General features: G+C 46.2%; 1 protein-coding gene and 1 long non-coding RNA gene across 2 annotated transcripts in view; one reads left to right on the top strand and one right to left on the bottom strand.

Annotated features, from left to right (window-relative positions):
* Positions 1-21501, bottom strand: part of PPFIA2 (PPFI scaffold protein A2) — a 2034471-nt gene extending 2012970 nt beyond the window's left edge. The window contains exon 1 of the mRNA XM_078674230.1: positions 21365-21501. The gene's annotated coding sequence lies outside the window, so the exon portion shown is untranslated. The remainder of the gene's footprint in view (positions 1-21364) is intronic.
* Positions 1-21703, top strand: part of LOC144816056 (uncharacterized) — a 105483-nt gene that overhangs the window by 37676 nt on the left and 46104 nt on the right. The gene's annotated exons all lie outside the window — the stretch shown is intronic.

Below are 21703 nucleotides of genomic sequence, written 5' to 3'. Positions count from 1 at the left end.
TATCTGTGATTCCCTTGTACAGTGGTATCCTATATACCCAGGGCCAGTAGGTTAAATTCTGCTTGTGGGCTTGCAGCGCTGCTTGCGCCACCCACCTAAGAAGCCTTCAACCCGGTCTCAGGCCTCTGCCACTGCAGGGCCTGCGCACACAGTTTACTGCCGCTTTGACATGGTATATAAAGTGGTTGACACGTCTGCAACTCCACTTTTACAACATATCAATCACCCCTAAGGTAGGCCCTAGCTAGCTAGTGTTCGTAAAAGGTAGGATATGCGCCTTAATTGTGTGACATGTCCTGGTAGTGACTAAAAGCCTATTTGGTTTCTCACTGCTGCTGTGAGGCTGCCATCTCATTGTTTTGCATGGGGGAATCCCTGATATGTGCTTCAGTGGTAAGTTCTGCCATGAGATGGATAGGCTGACCATGTTTGATATGTTTGGAATAGTAGGGATAAATCCTGCTTATTAGTGAAAGCAGATTTTATATTACTATTTTCGCAATATCACTGACATTTCTGTGTGCTATGTGTCTTTGTGCACTGCCTGGATGTGTATTAACTGTCTCGTTTTGACTGACAGGGGAGAGGGGATGTGCATTCACTCCAGCCAGTCCCTGGGGGGGTTAAGGTGTGTCCTGCCCTGCCTGGGTGACTCAGTGCTAGGCTGAATAGACTGTGGCTAAATTTAAAGTAGCTGGAGTAGTTGTCCCTTATTTGGAGTGGTGGGAGGAGTTGCACCTGCACCTGAATAGGGCTGTGCCTGCCTTCTACAATGCTGGATTCACCCCCTGTGGTATGTCTGGAGCCAGGGCTTAAACTATAAATAGGGGGTGTTGTGCACTTGCAATTGTATTTTAAGTGCCCCCATAACAAAGACACTTGAACTATAAGCAAAGGGGCTGTGACCCCCACGTAAAAAAAAGAAGAGACTGCGTGGGACCAGGGGTTTTGCCAGGGAGCCACCATCTGTACTGTGTCTGCGTGGCTTGACCTGGGCGATTTAAAACAGCGTGTGGTGAGCGCTGGATTTTTCATCCTGTCATTCTAGAGCACTGTACAGCCCCTGCCGCCCTTGGCCTCTATGAAAGATGCGAGCAGCTGAAACTGCTAGGATTATGGAGTATATTGTGGCCTCTCAAAATGCCTTCTTGTTGCACTGCAGAAGCTGCAGAATGGTGCAGCTCATCTACTAGTGTTTTTGGCACCATATCCCTCATCCCAATCACACCTTGATTGCTACACTGAATCCAAGTAATCCATCGAAGCGTGAAACTCAAAATATTGTGGGCGGTCCACAGGGTGTACCACAATAGAAGACCTCATTACCTTTAGAATACAATAAGAAATCAGTCAATTAAGCACAGGTTTCGTCTGCGTCCTGTTCCTAAAAATCCATAGACCCCGAAGATGTATTAAAAAAACATGTGCTTTGCAATTCGATGTATTTGCAAATTGTACTAAGAATAAAGTAACATTAAGAAACATTTTTGCACAAGTAATTCAGCACAAATATTTTCGAGTTCCATTTTTCATTGTTTTCAGGAAATATGCATTAAATTAATACTTAAATGTGCCAAGAATTGACTAGTGCCTGGCTTGATTATTCGTGATAAAAAGTAAATGGGAGCTATGACCTAAAAGCACCTAATTTACATGCAGCATGCCACTGATGGGTTCTGGGGGGAACACGGGTAGGGACAGAATTCTACACATGAGGAAAGGAGGCCCAGGTCGTGTAACGCTCAACTGCAAAAACCCAAGAATAATATAGGATTTCTATCCGTTTCTCTCCGTGGTGGAGTACTAGTTTGTGATGATAAAATATCAGTGAATTTTGGGCATACAGTAGCCTTCGTCACGGGGTCGATTTTCCCATAAAGTACCATATTTGGTGCAATAAGTTGTGCACAGTGGACACTATACTAAAGGGTATGTAATGGGGCAAGTATATACCAATATAGAGGCACAAAATGTATGGGGTTAACAAGTGAATTTATCCACTATTCACAGGAGAGCGCCGGGAAACGGCAACAACAAACATACGAATAGTCTCTGGGTCTCCAGGGCAAAAGTTACTTCACTTCACCCATCTCATAGTCTCAGTATTTGGCAGGTCTCACTATGTTTCTTCCAGCATGTGTACGCCTTACCGGAGTTGAGATGAGGCTCTTCTCACTGTCCTCTGCCGTGTTCTCCTGTCTCCTTCCTGTTCCCATGGGACTCCCTACTTCAGGAGTCCTGTCAGTCTTCTCCGGGTGTTCCTCTGCGATGGGGTTGTCTTCCTCTTCCTTATCGGCTCCACTTCTTTCTGCACCTATCTCTTTCCCCCTTTCGCACGGTGATTGACTGTCAGCGGGTGAACTTTGGTTCTCTGGTATCTGGGACCCATCCTCTCGGGACCACTATAGTATCTTGTTGCACTTTGCCATGCGATCCTGTGACCACACGTTTCCGTCGCTCAGCAATGCCGCTCTGTCATACACCTCCTGTACTTGCATGGGCAAGCTATATTTGCTCTCTCCCTTTCTTCTCAACTGGGCCAGTTTGACTCATACCCGCTCTCCTTTTTCCAACATGGTATCCTTCACATTTCGTCTCTTATTGTAATGCTCAGTGTATATTCTCTACGCTCTCTCTAGATTGTGTTGAACCACTGCCGGCGACCATTTGCTCGTGACCGTCTTACCCTTCCACGCCAGATTATCTTTGGTGAAAGGATCACATCCCCTTAGAATATGGAATGGACTGTATCCAGTGCTAACGGGCGTAATGCAGTAGGCCCACAGCATACTCCTAACTTCCTTTTCCCAGTCTTTGCCCATCGCTATGGCTGCCTGTATGGAGCCCATTATGACGCGGTTAAACCTTTCGGCTAGTTCATTGCCTGCTGGGTGGTAGACCGCTGTGTGTTTCACCCCAATGCCATTCCGTGCCTTGTACTGATACCACTTTTCCGATGTAAATTGAGGCCCGTTATCGCTCAGAATGGAGCGGGGAATGCCTTCCCTAAGGAAGGTGGCAGTCAGGAATCTAAGAACTGTTTCCGTGTCCATCTCCTCCGGTATATCTATCTCTGGCCACTTTGAAAATCGATCAATGAGAACACACACGTACTTCGGGGTTCCCTATGCATCCAGTACTGGCCCAAGAATGTCTATAGATAATTCCTCCCAAGGGTTGGTAGGGTTGGTAGGGTTGTCGAACTTCCCCAGCGACGGCCGTAGTAGGGTCTGAGATTTATCCGCTCTTTGGCACTGGTCACATTCACGTACTTGTCTCTCGATCTGGATGTCCATTGCCGGCCACCAGTACGCTTGTTTGGTTCTCAACTTCGTCTTCACGATGCCTAAGTGCCCTTCATGCAACACCGCTAGCAAATGTGGTATTAGTGATGTTGGAGGGGCTACTTTGTCTCCTCTGAACAGGAATGTCCCCTGGTCTCCAATGGACAATTCCTCCCGCACCTCAAAGAATTTTCTGAGTTCCGCCTTCAGGTGTCTTTTCTCCGGCCATCCTTGCAGTAGGAAGCTTTTGATTTCTTCGATCTCTGTGTCGTTGTCATAGGCCTGTTTCCATTCCTGACCGCTTATCATTCTTTCCAGGTCTTCTGCAAAAGCTACTCTGACATCGTCCTCGTCAGCGACAGTGGGTGCTTCCTCCATAGCTGAAGCTCGGCTAAGATAGTCTGCCACCTTGTTTTTAGTTCCCGGGATGTACTCGACATCATATCTGTAATCTAGCAACTTCAGCATCATCTTGGCGATCCGGGTTGTAGCGCTTGCATGACCGTGGGATGTGAGTACTTTGACCAGGGGTTTGTGGTCTGTCTTGAGTAGGAACCTCGTGCCCCATAAAAATTGGCGGAATTTCCACATGGCCCACACTGCCGCCAGCATCTCTTTTTCTATTATGCTGAATTTCTGTTCTGTCGGTGACAATGACCTGGACGCAAAGCTGACTGTCGCCATCTCTCCATTCTTCCTTTCTTGCATGAGGACTGCCCCTAGTCCTTGTTCGCTCAAGTCAGTGGTCAATATGGATTGTCCTTGTGGATCATACACTTGTAGAGGGATTGCTTTGCTGATGTCTTCCTTAATCCTCTCAAATTGTCTTCGTGCCTCTCCTGTCCATTCAAAGGCTGTTTTGTCTCGTATGAGCAGCCTCAAGTGGTGTGTCTTGGTGGCGAAGTGCTGTACGAACTTACAGTAGTATTCGGCCATCCCTAAGAATGATCCTATTTCCTCCTTGTTCTTCGGTGCTGGTGCTTCATATATCACCTTGACATTAGCGTGTTTGGGTGTGATGCCTTGCTCGCCTATCTATTCCAAACCGGCACTTATCCCATTCAGCTGTCAGGCCATTTCTTTCCAGTACTTGCAGCACTCTCCCCAGCTTCCTGACTTGGTCCGTTTTATCCTTACCCATCACCAAGATGTCGTCTTGGAAATATTGTACTCACTCGATGTCTCTAAATAATTTGTGCATCAGTTTTTGGAACACCGCCGCTGCTGACGCCAGGCCGAATGGCATCCGGCGGAACTGGTAACATCCGAAGGGCGTGATAAAAGATGTCAGTTTTCGGCTCGTGTGATGCAAGGCTATCTGGTGGTATGCAGACGTGAGATCAATGGTGGAGAACCACTTTATACCCTTTGTTTTTGCTAGCATTTACTCAATCCTCGGTAAAGGGAACTTCTCCACGATTATGCATTTGTTCAGCTCCCGTAAGTCCACGCACAGGCGAACCTTGCTGTTGGGTTTCGTCGCCACCACCAACGGGGCCAACCATATTGAACGGTTTATCGGTTCAATGAACCCCTTGTCTTCCAATCTCTACAGCTCTTTTTGCACCGCTTCTCTGATCGCTATGGGCATATTCCTCATCTTGTGAGCCACTAGTGTGACGTTCTCTTTAAGATCAATTCTGTGTGTGAATTTCATTAGTCTTCCAACCTTTCACCCAAACACCGTTGGGAACTCGCTTTTCATTCTTGTGAAATTTGGCTGATGCTCTGCGCTGGTCATCAGGACTTGCGTGTCCCCTCCTGGGTTCAATTGTATGCCCAAGTCGCCTTGGTCGATCCATCCCAGCACCGAGGGACCCTTCCCAGGCTCATATAGTTTGCACTGCGTTCTTTAAACACAAACTTTAGGAGTCGATATCCGACCATCGGAATGGGTTCCCCCCTAAACATGAAGGGACGTATGTCTGGAGGCTCAAGGTGTGATCCCAGGCTAGGTTAGAAACTTTCACTCCACACAGTCCATTGTACAATAGTGTAAGGAGAGCCAGAGTCTGCTACCATCTTGACTGGTACCCCTCCGATGACCATGTCACATTGTGGTTTCCTGGAGCGCCTGCAGTCAATGCCCAGCACTTGTTCTTCGACGCACAGAACATTGTCGTCTTCATCTTCCCCATCTTCGTCAGCTCCCTCATCTTGCGCAATGTACTTAACTGTTGGCTTTTTCATTTTGCGACAACAAACCTTTTCAAAGTGTCCTACAATTCCGCAATACATGCATTTCGTCCGGAAGGCGGGACAACGTTTTTCATATGCCGCATGGGATGGGCTCCCGCATCTGTAGCACGTGTTGGTGCCGTCCTTGTTCGGTCGCTTTGCCTGGGTGGGACGTGGAGTCCATTTCCCTTGCACTTTCCCTTCCGTCACCGTCGTTTTGCCTCTTTCCGGTGGTTCCTCTTCAACAACACTGTTGACCTTGGGCCTCGCGGTGTTCTCTCTCTTCGTGGCTTCCGCACATCTTTTGGATAGCTTGCCTTTTTTACCATGGCTATAACCTCCTTCAGGGTAGTATCCCCATTCACCCATAGCTTGTCCTGGATCGCTGTGTTAGTCGTGTGCATGATTATTTGGTCTTTGATAAACTCGTCATACAAGGCCCCAAATTTGCACGTGATCGCTAGTTTCCTCAATGCCGCCACGTAGTCATCGATGGACTCCCCCGTCGTTTGTTTCCTCTGCTGGAAATTGTATCTGCCTATGGACGTGCACACTGCCGGTCTGTAATGGTTGTTTAGGTATTTTATCGCGTGCCGAAACACGTCATCATCAGCGGCCTGTCGTTGCGCGAGGACCAGATTCTGGAAGACCCTGATTCCTTCCGGACCTAAGTTGTGGAGCAAGATTCTCGTCCTCCTCCGGCTGGGAAATGCCTCTCCACTCTCATCCTCCAGAGCTTCCAAGTAGTTCATAAAGTATGCTCTCCAGTCTTCTCACTTCATCAGGGGCTCGCCCGGTTTGGGTAGGCACGGGATTGGAGTCGTAAGCGAAGACGCCTGTGCACACATTTCTGCCCGTCTTTCTGGTGCTGTCTCTTCTCCCCGTGGACCGCCTGGCGCGCTTGTCCTCCCGTGGTGCGGTTGATCTTGTTGGGGCTCCGAGGCACCCTCCTGTCCGTGCTGCGCTTGTTCCGGCAGGGCCCTGGCTGCCTAGTGGGTGCTTCGGTTGGGTGACGCTGTGCCTGGTGGGACGTCGGTTCCCTCCGTCGTGGGTGGTGCCTCTCTTTAGCTTACTTCCCTCTTTGGCACAATCCTTATTTCTAGGGTGTGCTGGGTATATTGTTCCCTGGGGTCTCACTTCTGCCCTTACTGTGGGATTGGGTGTCTTCCTTCTTTCTTGAGAGGTGTGCAAGCTCACCCCTGCTCTTGACTGCTTCTCATGTGGTTGCTTGCCTGTTGTTGCGTAGTCCTCTGCCGTGCTCTCCTGTTGTGCTCTGCCCCCCTTGTCACTGTTCCACGTTCCCTCCTTGTCTGCTCTTCAGTGGGTCCTGGTGTTGCTTCCTGCTCAGCTCCCAGCCTTGTCGCCACTGTAATGGGGCAAGTATATACCAATATAGAGGCGCACAATGTATGGGGTTAACAAGTGCATTTATTCACTATTACAGGGTACAGTGCAAGTGCGATACATTTGTCCCGATGAAATGATGTTTTGGACATTTGTTTCGAGCAGTGCAGAAGTTGGGGGTGGATGCGGGTGTACAAGTCCCTCATTAGTTTTAGAAGAGGACTCTGTCTGCCTTAGCCTGGGATGGATTTGGGGTTTCACTTTCTGACCGACCACCTCACCTGCTTTGCTCACATTCTGTAAAAATGTAAAGCCTTGGTGTAGCAGAAGCTACGATGGGCTGTGGAGCTCTTGCATTGGTGGCTGCGTCCTGCAGCAGTTCAGATGAAGAACTGCAAGTTGATGCGTCATGCTGCTTTGGTTCTGCCTGAACCACTGCCAAGCTGGCAGAGCACCTTCAAGCCCACTTCCAAGGGTCCAAAACTGGGTTGGCTCCACTTGGGGGGCAAGACTCAGAGCGGACAAAGTCCAGCTGCTGGGTTAAAGGTGGTTAGAGCCTTTTCTATCTCTAAGGCACTGATCAGGAGGCCTGCCAACTAGCCCTTAGAGTCACTATGGTGGCCTATGATAAAGATACAGATCCAGTCCTTTACTCTGAGGCAGCAGAGTAGCAGGACAGCAGAGTAGCAGTCCTTCTTCAAGCAGAACAGCACAGCAGACCTGCTGAGTCTCAAACGGGTCCAGAGGTGTACTGAATAGTTGAGTCTGATGGGCCAATATTTATACTTGATGCCAGCTGTGAAGTAGGCGAAGGTTCCGGAGGTTTCCACCCCCAGAGGTGTTTGGAATTTCCTTCCTCTCTGCCCTGGTGCTAGCTTGTTTGGGGACACAAAAGACTAGTGCCAACCTCTTTGAGTGTGCTGTGGCAGAGGCTTTGTGATGTATACGAGTGGTAGGTAACATCTCGGCCTCCTATCAAGTCAGAGATAGCCCAACCTACCAACACCTATTCCTCATTTGTCTCACTGTCTAGGAGCAATACAGAAAGACCAACTGCCAGCTACACCTAGTCATGTGATGTACGATACAGGTTGCAGCCACCAAATGGTGGGGACAAAAAAATGCCAACTTTCTATACGCAAGTGAGATCAGCCTGGAAGCATGCCCGGGAACTCAGGGTGCACTACTGGGGTGTCACTTTGTTTAAAGTGTACTATCCAAGTAACAAAATTCCTTAGTAATTAATGACTTTTACAAACAAGTAATCCAAGAATCAGTTCCATCAACAATGGTATTAACAAAAGTATTCAATCCATCGCTGAAACGTAACAACCAAAGAAAATGCTCAATATCTAGCGTTTATTCAATCGGTAGCAGAATGGTTTCAAACATGAAGCGATTGTAAATCAGATGACAGTAATGATTTCATTTCCTAATGCATTTTGGGCGAAAATCTGCCCTTCTTCAGGGGAATCTACAATATCAATAGTAACAATGAAAATCTTCACAAATAATCTACTGAACTATAATCAACATGCCACTTATCTTATTTTAGTGCTCATTTAATCAAGCAAACAGGGCTTCAGGTGTGGCTCATACGGTAATATTAAAGTCTGTTGAAAACCAGAAAGATAGTGGCCAAAAGTGCGGAAACAATATCAATGTGAAGTTCTTCAGTCTACTTCCCTCGTGGGGTGCTTGAATCAGAGGAGGAATGTTGTAACGATGTTCTTAAAGTGTCGTGTGATTAGAGTGTCAATAATATAGGCTTGTGAAACGAGAATAGTGCGTTGGAAGGGTATGTGCTCTGACCCATAGGGATCAGATCCTATTAAAAGAGGTACCTTTACTCTTTGTAAAGAGTTTAACTAGTTGGAAATTTGCGACTCCAACCGTTGACAACTGTAAAAGATAGTAAGACTGTAAGGATAGTCTAGTGAAGTACTGTGAAATGTCCCAAAGGCTAGACTGTGTTTCTAAAGTATAAGAAAAGTAATTACCTTAAGGTCGAAGGTGAATGGACGGAAAACTATGTAAATAGTGGTAAAAAAGAGGCTGTAAGGGAAAAGAAAACGGGGGGTAAGTGCATCGCTCTATGACCGATACAAATAAACTAGTTAGTGCGTTGCAAGAGTGAAACTCAATACCAGGCTTACCCGATAGTGCCTTCCACTACAGTTTACCAACCGAGAAGTCGAGCGAGGACCCTCTCCTAGAGTGCAGGAAATCCATGTAGCAATGAATATACATGCTCTACGTATTGTTAATGGAAATAGAAACAGGGCCAGTTAGGGAAGTGCCTGTTGTGAGCTAGTGTTGGGAATAATAAAGTGAGTATAATCAAAGTCGATAGACCCATGTAGAGGAACAGAAAATACATATATTATATATCGTAAACTGTCAGATGCAGTCAATTACATTGTAAATTCTGGTATGACGCAATAGTAAAATACAATACTGAACTGAAGGCTTTTAGTATTACTTAAGCGAAACAAATAAAGTTAGCAAGAATGTAATAAACAATAATACATTGTAAGCCATAAGGCTTAAATCGTCAGTGGAATATATTCGCAGGGATATATTTCAGAGATTGCAAGATTCGGGTGGGTTAATAACCTGCCTAGAAAAACCAAAGGGGATGATGGACGGAGCATTGACAATACCAACACTTACCCCAGTCAACTGATCTGGGTTTAATCCATCACCGTTCTTTAGCTCACTCCGCCACCCCAGTTCAGACATGGCCATATGCAAATCCGTCTGACCCTGTGCCTCATGGGAACAGTCCAGCCCGAGCTGCCAAGCCATGTCTTCCCTGGACCGGAATCAAGCTTCCCAGGACCGGTTTCTGGCATTACAGCCGTCTTAAGCCGGGCTTGCTTGAATCCAGTGGCAAAGTGAGCAAGGGACTCACGTCTGAGCATACCCTGCCAACTTAGGGCGAACAAAGAAAAACCAAACGGGATGATGGGCGGAGCGTTGACAATACAAATTAATGGAGAGAACACTTTCTTCTGAAGAAGTGGTACCGGATTTTTGTCAGGTTCATTTTTGTGCATACACCTCAGCCCAGGTGTATACCTCGTCTAACTTGTAGCCGATAGTATCACAACTGAATTTTCGAGTTTTTCGTTCATGAATTACTTTGGCATAACCGTCTAGTTTTTTGTTAATGTCTACAAGAGTGGATTGCCAGTTGTCTGCCTCCATCCGTTGAGATAAAGAGTTCTGTAAGTCTTTTATATCTGCTTCGAAGCTCATGAGTACTTGAGACAGGTCTTCTACTATAAGTAAAATAAGATCAAGGGAACACTTATTCAAAATGGCGTACCATGTATCCATATATTCATTTTCTATATGTAGCAGTTTCAGATTTGGGACTTTACCATTAAAGAGGGTTTTGAAATTGCAATTCTTTAGATAGCAAACTCGACCTCCATATCTGCTCCCAAGTAAAAGCTATTGCTTATTTAATGTAAAAAAAAAAAAGTCAACGATCCGGCGTGAGATACAAACGAAGGGTGGACCGTACCGAGTGTCCTCACTACATATTTGGAATTGTTCGATATATATATATATACATGGATTGTAGTGAACTACATGAGACAACTGGAATACTGATATTGATGTGATTTACATAAAGAGGCACCGGGAAGGTAGTACTACCGGCTAGAAAGTAATAAATGTGCGTTTGAAGAGAAGACGGCCCTGAAGAAGTCGTTGGGGACACCCCATACGACAAAACACGTGTTGGCTGGCTATAAAGAAAATAAATGTTTGAACGAAGAGAAAGAGAATTGTGATTCAATTGTGATTTACGAAATCTTTTGTTTTATCTATGATTTGTAATAATTATGTGCTTGGGATTTGAACTTTCTACATGTTTTAAGACCTATGAGTCTTGAATAAGGAGGTTGGGTGATTTCGCCTTCCTTGGAGCACTACTGTTTTATATAAGTACCAACCTCATGAATAGAAAGGGCCAAGTTAAACCCGGGCATTTATCACCCTTATGTCTAGGAAAAATTCAATGTTATCCTATGGGAGAGGTAAGCCTTGTTGTAGTGAAAAACTAATTTGAGAGTTTTTCACTACCAAAACCTATATAAGTTAAACGTACATACCTAGCTTTTTAACCCCTTCGACGCTCATGACGAGCTGGGTTCGTCATGAGGTAGCCTCCTCGCACGCTCATGACGAGCCCAGCTCGTCATGAATAATGGGCTTTACAAATTCTCAGCGTGCGAGCGGAATTCCGCCCGCACGCATGCGGTTAAATACACTGTGCACTGCTCTATGGGCTGTTCATGGTCTACCGTAGATGTAACTTACATATATTAAAAAGGAACACAATGCATTTCAGGGCAACCCCTTCATCAGGGGTAACTGTTATGTGAGAGATGGAAAAAGATCATAACTGAGTCAGCAATAAACAACATGTTATCAATCAGCAAACAATTAAACGTGTTTTCAATAGGCAAAAATTCTATTTTTGTGGGCCCACAAGCAGCATTTAATTCATAGGTTCTGGGCACATGTAGTACCAATTTACTAGGAAATTACAAATTAATTTAATGTGCCAATTGGGTGTAAGCCAATTTTACTATGTTTAAAGGTGAGAGCACAAGCACTTTAGCACTAGTTGGCAGTGGTAAACAATGGTTACCAGTCGTAAAGTGCACAGTGTCCTAAAGACAAAAAGTTTGGGGATGACCCTGCAGAAAGGGCCTAGTCCAACACCCGACATCTGCAGCATCATTCGAGAGAAAGCTTCCACCTAGAGCCTACATAATCTTTGATAAAAGGCTTTCCTTGTAAATCTCAAATTTCACGTGGATAGTTTGTAAAAGGTTTAATGCAAGACAATTTCTGGCTTTCTTACACGTAGATGATTTTACTGACATAGCAATGTTAGAGTTTATTGATTATGTTCCGTAGTTTACAGAAACCTTAGTTTCGATGTTAGACCCATCACATGATACAATTCCCAAGACTATGGGACTTTAAAATTACACTGCATAGAACATTGAAAAATGTAAAGGTAAACATAGCTTCATAATCACAGGCACTTAAAAGACATAACACAGGGTAAAGACCAACTCACACAAGCGCTTACAGTTAACACTATTCCTTGCTCTCTCTCAGCCTCGTACTCTAATGAACATTCAAGATAAGCACCATTTCACAAATAAAAAATGAGGGCAAATACTATCACTCATGTTAATCAAGAGAGTGCTTTATTGTAAAGATCAAGACACACTGTTAAAGAGCACACATATTGGACCTGTGTGGGAGAGGGTAGTGGTTGGGAGACACTTGTTGACATTGTAACTTTATACTCTCATCCATCCTACCCTCAACACTGGGGAACAGATAGCTCCACTGTTGTGTCTGGAGGAGCTGACTGGGTGGATGGAGCAAACCTATTTAAAGTTGAATGCAGGGAAGACAGAGGTATTGATCCTGGACAAATAACTCAACATCTGGTCCACTTCTTGGCTGCCTGAAACCCAGCCCCAAGCCTACGGTTAATAACCTGGGCATTTGGTTTGACTAGAAGATGTCTTTTGACAGCCAAATCATAGCGTTGGCTGGGAAATGCTTCAGAATCCTCAAGACCCTGAAAGATATCCTGGACCGGCTCCCAGAATCTGTAAAGAAAACGGAGGTTCATGCTTCAATCATATCGAGGCTAGACAACTGTAACGTGTTGTACCTGGATGTGTCACAGTCTCGCATGATGTGACCCGAAGTGGCAGAATGCGACGGTTCGTCTGCTACTCAATCTTCCAAGGGTCTCCAGCGGATCTTCACTTGTTAAGCTGCTCCGACTTTCTGTGAAGCAGAGGATACCATTCAAGGCTTCATGCTACTGCTATAAAGCGTTGACAAATATTGGCCCTCAGTACCTACATCCTTCCATCCAACCCAATACCCCTCTGAGGAATCTCAGATCTTCAGGGGCTAGGAGGGTTTGCATTTCAAAAGTTAGAAGAGTGCACCTTGGGGCAGGTCTTTTAGCTTTCTAGCTTCAGAATTGTGGCCTTCGCTGCCTCTCTCTGTCCAACAAGCCCCTTCAGGACTCCTTGTTTTTTGTAAAAAATGTAAGCTTGGCTATTCAGACAGAATTGATCTGTTAGTATTTGTTAGTGGGGGAGCACAGGGGAGTTGCTACGTGCTTTAGAAACTCCACTATTCCTGTTATTATTACTGTGAAATACCAAGAATGGCAGCTCTTACGAAGCACTTTAAGAAGTACCCTTGAACAGCAGCCCGTATCTGACAAAGTGAGAGAACATTGGGCTTCAGTACAGGACAACAGAGACAGGTGGCAGATTTAGAAAAAATACACCATTAGACAGGCTTAGTTAGACTCAAAGTCTCAAGATACACCCTGTGAAATTTAGGTATCAGCAGCGGATAGAGTAAGACAGAAATTGGTCAGGAGCAGAGACCATCAACTAATCCGAGAGATTGGCATGGCACCGTAGGCCAAGGGATGCCAATAGACACAGCTCTGAGAGAACAATCTAAGAGTTAAACCCCCTTTTGGAAAGTCTTGGGTGTAAGCAGGAATTACTGGGCTCGTCTGTAAGGGTGGAGCCTTTTACTCCTCATATACCCGCTCCAACCTGCTATGGGTCCTGAGTAACTGTGTCAAGTGCTATCCCTTTCATCACTTGATTTTCAGTGATAGAGCAGGAGGGAGGTGTGAAACATACACAGGTACATGGCTCAAAGTACAAACAGTAACTGCAATAAGGTGATTATGCAGTCAAATACTTGCTTTTATGAAAAACGTGGTTTTAGAAATTGGGATTCTGGTTGGCGGAGGTATGCAACCTGTCAAACAGGAACCACAATCCTATTCAGGGTAAGTCACAAATACACCCTAAATTATCCTGTGCTCACTTTCTGGTAGCTTGGCATAGAGCAGTCAGGCAGTAACACAGTAAAAACACCACAAAAAAAACTCCACACCAGGTTAGAAAATTAGAGGTTTAATTTTATCAAATAAACAAGACCAAAAATAACGAAAATCCAACAAAGTAGAACTTGAGATATGAATTTTTAAAGAATAAACTGTAAAATAGCACCTAGAAGCAATAAGCGCCTGTTTGGGATATCTGATTGTGCTGTATAGGGGAAAAGACAAAAGTTCAAGCCCCCTGTGCTGGAGCACGGGCTTGATACAAGGACCCACTTAGGCCTCTACACAAAAGTACCTTGTTTCTGGTTAAAGTCGATGTCGAGGGTAATGCAGAGTGCAGCTGAGGCCATGCATTTGGTCGGTCTCAAAACAGGAGATGGGCCCGTTTTGCCTATGCAAAGTCACCGATGCATCAGTTCCAAGGATGATGCACTGTTCCCAAAGGCGATGCATTGGTTCTGCTCCTGTAGCAGAGGATTCATTGATTCTGCGAGCAATCCGCTGGTTCCGAAAGTGATGCACCAGGTCCGTTCAATGGCACAATGGGGATGTGCTGGTTCCAATCAACGCAAAAGCAAAGATGTGCTGGTTCTGAAGAGGATGTGAGGGTTGGCCGAAGAAGCACCTTAGGCCTCACTTCCAAGGGCCCATGACTGGGGTGGCATCACTGGGCAGGGCAGACTCACAGATAGCAGAGTCCAGCTGTTAGAAGCAGGTAAGTAGGAAGTATTTTTTGTCCCTGAGACTTCAAAACAGGAGGCAAGTCAGCAAGCCCTTGGAGGCACCCTGGACTCAAGTGATGTAGGTCCATTCCTTTTTACCCAGGCAGAGGAACAGCAGGCAGCATAGCAAGTCAGGATTCTAGCAAAGCAGCAATCCAGCTCAGTGGCAGTCCTTCAGTAGCACAGAAGTCCTTCTTCCTGGTATAATCTCTCAGGTCCAGAAGTGTACTAAAGTCATGGTGTCAAAGGACTTATACCCAGTGATGCCTTTCAAGTGGATGAGACTTCACAGAAGGGCTTTGAAGTGCACAGATGTCATCCCTTCCTGCCTTGGCTCCAGACTCACTACAGGGGGTTATGCAGTCCTTCTTCTGTGGTCAGGACACAGACTTTTCAGGTGTATGTGTGAGGGGGTGTGCAGCCTTTTGTGTGGGGACAAGACAGAGCCTATTCAGGTGTAAGTGTGAGGCTGTGGCCAGCTCCTCCATTATATCAACCAGGATGCCCATCAAGTCACACCTAAGCTCCCTTTGTGTGTGGCTATCTAGAGGGAATACACAAATACTGACTGCCACCCAACTCAGGTCGAACAGAGATAGATGGTGAGGAGCGCCTGGTCAGTGTGTGCACCGGAGGTGATGTGAGTCTCAGACGCGCAGGGTGCATGTCATGGTGCACGGGAGGCATTGGTGAGGAGCGCCTGACCAACGTGTGCATTGGAAGTGGAGTGAGTCCCGGACGTGCAGGGTGCGTGTCGGGGTGCATCAAAGGCTTTGGTGAAGAGCGCCAGGTCATCAAGTGCACCAGAGGAGAAGTGAGGTTCGGACATGGTGAGCATGTCATGGTGCAGCCGAAGGCACTGGTGAAGAGCGCCCGGATATCGGGGCACCGGAGTTGGAGTAAGTCTCAGTAAAGCAGTGTGCGTGCGTTGGTGCAACCTGGGACTGTGGAGGTGATCGGCTGATCATCGTGTGCACCGGAAGAAAGTGAGTCTCTGCAGCGTGGTGTACGTGTCTTGGTGCCAACTGAGACCGCAGGAAGGAGCTCCTGGTGAGCGTGCACTCGGAGTTGACATGCAGCATTGTGTGTGTGTGGCTTTGTGCCAGAAGAAAACCGGATGGTGCAGTGCTGAACGTGCACCCGGAGTAAAAGTAATCTCAGGGGCATGGGGTACGTTGCCCTGCGGCCACCGGAGACTTTCCTAACAGTCGCTGCCCAGACCAGCAGCCCCGCAGGAGCTGAGCTGCCAGGCCGAGCTGCTGAGGCCTTTGAGAGAGATCTGCACGGAAGGCCCAGTTTGGGGAAGAAGGAGAAGAGAGTGGGGTCGCACCCCCAGGTAACGTGGATTACTAACTGGGCAGGGTACGGGCTCAAAGGGCCACTCTCTCGGCCTCCCAGTCCTACTGACGACGTGAGCGTTTGCTTCGGCTCAGAGTGGGGCCTGTACAGACGAAAGGAGTGGCTGTACAGGGGCCAGATTAAGAAGCTGGACTCTGTATCATCATTGAACTGTGTGGGGGGGCAACTGTTATCAAAGAGGCTGATTGTCATAATACACATTGCCAATATTGCTGCTAACAAACTGCCAGACTGTCTTATGATGCCGGACATTGTTATTGCCTAACGAAGTACACGATTGTAGCGCTACGCATTTCATTATTTCTCCCTTGCCAAGTACAGGAGTGTAGCAGCCCGCATTGCATTATTTCTTCATTTCAAAGTACATGTTTGTAGTTACGCATTGCATTATTCCTTAATTGCAATGTACATGATTGTAGCGGCCCGCATTGCATTATTTCTTCATTGCAAAGTACGTGATTGGGGTGTAACGCATTGCATTATTCCTTCATTGCGCAGTACATGAATGTAGCAGCACGCATTGCATTATTTCTCCCATTGCAGGTACCGGGGTGTAATGTTACGCATTGTATTATTTCTCCTTTTCCCCGCACAGGACTGTATTGTTACACAGTGCACTATTGTTTGTCCATTGCACCATGTGTAATTCTAGCATTACGACCATTGTAGCATTTTGAAAGCGGTGGTTGGGATTTGAACCTACCAGCCAGCCAGAACGAATATTACCCTTTATTCTATGTTGGCTTATGTATCGTGTGGTCTGATCGTATATCTTTTTTGTATAAAGTTTATACTTGTTTTTATTAAACTTGTGTGTAGTCCATTTGTGGTGTCACCAGGGGGTTGCTGTGGGTGTGGTTTAAAATACAGAACACATGTGCCTTGGAGATAGGTCTGGCTGCTCGTGCCAAGCTACTAAGGGGGTGAGCAGGGCTATCTCAAATGGTTTCCTTACTTGGCCTAACATTGAGTGGGGAGCCCCGGGTCTCGCACTTGGTGACAGTAGTGCAGGACTGGGACTCAGGCATAATATAAGGGAGATAGACACCAGAAGCCTCGTTGAATTAAGATTTTGGGGTGGCAACCTCGGATTAAGGACATTTTCAAGTAAAACACAATAGCCAACCATCTTAGGGTCAGCCTCGTGCCCTGGCAAAGACAATAACTGCAGTTAAAAAAACGAAGAAAGTTGTTAATTTAAGTGTGGAATGTATATATCACATAAATATTCTACAATAGTCCCTCACGCATAGCTATGCAAGGACCCCAAAGGAGGTGGAATGACATACCAACTAGCCAATAGCATGAGGTGAGGGTGTAATACTTTGCAGTGGTGGAACCAAAGGCCACCCTACGCTTATGTTATATTAGTAACAAAATGTTTTCCAGCAATTTAGACCAAATAGAAAAAAATACACCTCACCCTGCCCATTTCATTTACTCTTTAAAGCCAGTTTGATGATGTAACTACCAAGCTCCATGCATGTTTTCCTTTTCAGTCATTTCAGAACTCAAATGCACATTGCTACACAGAAATTAAACCTGTGACTTAAAAACCTTCACAAATGTTTTGTTTGTAAAGCGTAACTGCAGTCAGGAGGTCACATAAGGTCATGAACTTCATGTACCTTGTCACATTTTAATGTGAAGCAAATAATTTCCTTTAACATCATATGTCACCCAAAATACCAACATCATTAGGTCTGGATATACATGACAACGTTAAGAATGTGTAAACAAAATATGTAAACATTAGTTCCATATTTTTACATAAAGTACACGAATCTGTCTAGTCTAAATGAATATAAGTTTATAAAGACAAAGGTTATAACTTAAATGTAGACGTGCTTACGGTCTAAAACATTCACTACTTTGCATTGACAGATAAACTTTGGTTTTGATATGGCTAAACAAATTATGGGTATATTTATAGTTACAATCATACTTCATGACACATGCTAATTAGACGCCCCACTATTTTTGTAGGAGTTGTGCTCTGGTTTTCAGCACAATAGAGAATGGTACATCCTGCTAATGGGCAGGGGATGGGGGCCCATCCTTCTGGGTTTCAGTAAAAACCGGCGCACTCTGCTGAGGGAGGAAAGGGATGCTGAATTCTCCTGTGGGAGGGAAAATTCTCATGCGTCCTGCCGGGCAGAGGTGGACGCTTGTGTATTCTGCTAGGGTACAATAAATGGCAGTTCATTCTGGTGGTGTATAATTAAAACTGGTGCATGCTCTTGAGGTACAATAAATAGAGCTACTTCCTACACTGGAAAATTAAATGCAATGGCATCCCACACATCTGTAGTCAATAGCCGCTAGGGGCTTCAAATCAGGGAACAATAAATACTGCTGCTATTTCCAGCCTCGGAACCAAGAGTACTGGAGCAACCATTAGCATGGACAAGAATTGTATTGAATTGTAATTGCATTTATATAGCTCTTACTACCCTGATGAGGCGTCAAAGTGCTTTTTCGGCGAGTAGCAAGCTACTCCGGAACCCATAAAGGATTAGTGGTGAATTACTATAGTGAAATGTGAAAGTAATTTGAGTGGTGGATATGTTGTTGGTCAGTTATTTGGATTGAGAAGGGTAGTGGAGGGATAGAAGAGGGGGAAAGGTTTGCATATATATATAAAGCGTTTTTACCCTGATGGGGTGTTGAAGAGCTTATTTGGCGAGTAGAACGCTACTCCGGAACCCATAATGTAGTCAGACCCTAAATAGGGGGAGGTTTGGTTACACTTTCGCCCTCAAGTATGTTCTGTCTAGTGGAATTTCCCCAACAGAAAGCAGAATAATGGAACATACCAGAAAAAAACAGGTCAGAAAATATCAACGCCAGCCAGGCCTTATTCAGCAGGGAAACTGCTGTCAGCTACAGAGCATGTCTAGTGTGCGACCTTCAAATACCAACACACATGATAATGTGTTTTACATCGATTACAAGAAGATGGGGCGTGCGGAGAAGAGAATTATGGGCCTTCGCCTGCAGACTGGAAATGTCACCTGTGCGACTTCGCCTGCCTGGGGCTGCTAAATGTGGGACTCTGGAATGAAATCTTGTCACAGTCTCACTCTCAATGGAGCAAAAGGCAAGCATTGTTAAAACATTTAGGGGCAGATTTATGAGTTCTGGCGCATCTCTGCAAATCAGCAGGGATGCGCCAGAACTGATGCGTCACGCAATTCCCTCCCTGCGGCACCACAGATGCGCCGCATTTACAATGCGGCGCACCATGGTGCAAGGAAGGGCAGATGCGTGACGCATCTTGTGGTGTACGGGCGGCGCATTGCTGGAGTAGCATCGCAAGTGCGACGCAACTCCTGCAATGTACAGAGGCCACCCATACATAACGTGGTGCGTCACTCCTTACGCCTGCTTCAAGCAAGCGTAAGGATTTGACCCAGCTGCGTCGTAAAACTGACTCAGTGAAATCTTGTAGATTTCACTGCGTCAGTTTTACAGGGCTTTCCTACGAGGGAACGCCCACCCTGCGACAGAACGCCCACATGAAACCTGACGCAGGTTTCATGTGGCGCAGGGCTTTACAACGTGACGCATCTGCCTAGATGCGTCACGTTGTAAATAGGTCACAGGGATGCGCCACATTTCCGCGCCGTTGCGTGACGCAACGGCGGCGTAAACGTGGCACAAGTCCGACATAAATCTGCCCCTTAGTCTCAGCACCGGTCAGGTTGACGTTGAGCCCCCCCGCCCCCACCCCAAATGAGAAAAAACTAACATTTTATGAATCAGTTCAAAAGAATGAAATGTTACATGAAGGGAAGGGAGCATTCTCCTTAGTCTGCGTAGTGCAGACTGTACATGACGTACACATGCATCTCCTTCAATGTGCAACGTCTACCAAGCACGTGCAACGCAGTAACTACTGATTTGATTGACCAGGAACAAAAACGAGCAATTTGACGATTAGAACAATGCGAAACGTGTCTCTGTGGCCTTTGCTAACAGTACAAGAGACGTGCAGTCGCAAATAAACCAACTTTTAAGGCAGCTACAAAAAATCATCCCAAGAGCTTCAGAAATTAGAACCTCGTCACGTGTGTGACATCCAATGTACTGTGCACTTTGAAATATAAAGCAATGTGACCCAAAGAACCATATTCATATCATTACTATGTAATTTTACATAGCAGCGACGTGACGTCAGCATCTGTCGTCTCCGCATACAGCATTAAAACTGAAACTGAAGACTTGCTTTTGAGGGCATCATTACAGCTGCTGGCAGGGACCGCAACCACAGGCGTCAGTTAGGCTATCCCCGGGCAGCAGGTTCTACTTGGAGCTTGCACAGTAGCCCAGACAGTGCGTGTTCTACCCCTGGTCCCCAGGGCGTGAAGGCACAGCACAAACAAACAACGGTCTAAGAGCCGTGACTAGTAGTTTCTTCCACATTCCCGCTCTTGGGTGCAGAAAAAACATGAATGGATCACTAGCTTCAAGTGCTCCGCCCCGGCACTTTCGCCATAGTGGTATCGACGGTGGCCCCGTTCCACAGACGACTCTGCTTCCTGGCGCTTAAACTTAGTCTGAAGTCTCCGGGACGGATAGATTCTCGGAGCACCTCCCCAGGGACGCCTGTCCATCACTGCTGGCTTACAGACGGGAACAGGTCAAAGACGACGGCTTCTCTACAAGAATACACCAGACCTGCAGGCTGAATCCAGCGGACCGGCCAAGCAAACTTCTTCCTTCTAGAAAATACTGTCACGTAGACATGGCGCGGGTCACACACCAATGTACGGATCCCTCAAGTGATGTACATCTTCATTTTTTTTAACAATCTCGATCTTTCATCGTTTTTTCATATATATATATATATATATATATATATATATATATATATGGGTGTGTGTGTGTGTGTTTCTAATTCGTGTCATAGTAGCATTTGTTATTTACAGCACATAGAGCGAGTAAAACAATTGATTTTTATATATCAGACAAACTTGTGTCTGGAACCCTCCTTCCTGAGGGGACAGCTATCCTTCAGACACCTATTGTCTCAAAAGTCGTATGTTTTGGAACACGCTTGCTCTATGGAGGAGCAGCTGTTGCTAATAGGCGGCACTCTTTCCACGTCGAGACTGTATTCCCAGATTACAACACCTCTGCTCCCGTGCGCCTCGGCTGCACCCTCAATGTGCAATTCTATAAGGAAAATCCTTGCCATTGTCTCTGTTGCATTACATCATGCATATTCCTCCTACTACTTAACCCTTTGCCTGCCAGACTGTGGGCAGTCTATAGTGTCGGTCTTAATGGATGCAATTAGGGACACATTAACATATCACTCTCATTTTGCAAGCATGTCACCATATGCTTCAACATACACAGCATGCAAAAGCTCAAGACGAAACATAAGGGGGGAACATTTCTATAGGGGCTCTGCTGACAGTGCGGAGAGGAAGGAAGGCGTGATAAGCTGTGGGAGGGTAAGGGGTATATGGGGGTGCATGGTCTAAGAAGGGGCTCTTAACCAGGGGTGTGAAGGTGAGAAACGCCGGTTCCGGCAGTACCTAGCCTGTGGTTTCCGTCTCCTCCGTCAGCGGTTCAGTGAGAGCTGCAGTCTCCAGCGGCTGCTGTCTGGCTCATCCTCTCTCACACACACATCTCAGGGCGCAGCCGGTCTCCCGACCCTCCATCACGCCCGAGAGTGACCCTCTCCCTGCCCCGGGGGCAGCTGACAGCTCCGCATCTCAGCACCGAGAAGCCAACCCCTCCACCGGCAAAATGGCATAGTACTACTGCTTTTTTTCCTTTTTTTTTGCTCTGGGAATCAGAAGCCGGTAGAAACCATTGTTAGGATCAGAGGAGGGGAGGTGGCTCTTAAAGCCCCAGCATCCCTTTCCTTCGGA

The sequence above is a fragment of the Lissotriton helveticus genome, chromosome 1_1 (assembly GCF_964261635.1).
Source record: "Lissotriton helveticus chromosome 1_1, aLisHel1.1, whole genome shotgun sequence".
Classification (NCBI taxonomy): Eukaryota; Metazoa; Chordata; class Amphibia; order Caudata; family Salamandridae; genus Lissotriton; species Lissotriton helveticus.
Note: the sequence above shows the minus strand (reverse complement) of the source record. Positions and strands in the feature narration are given on the sequence as shown.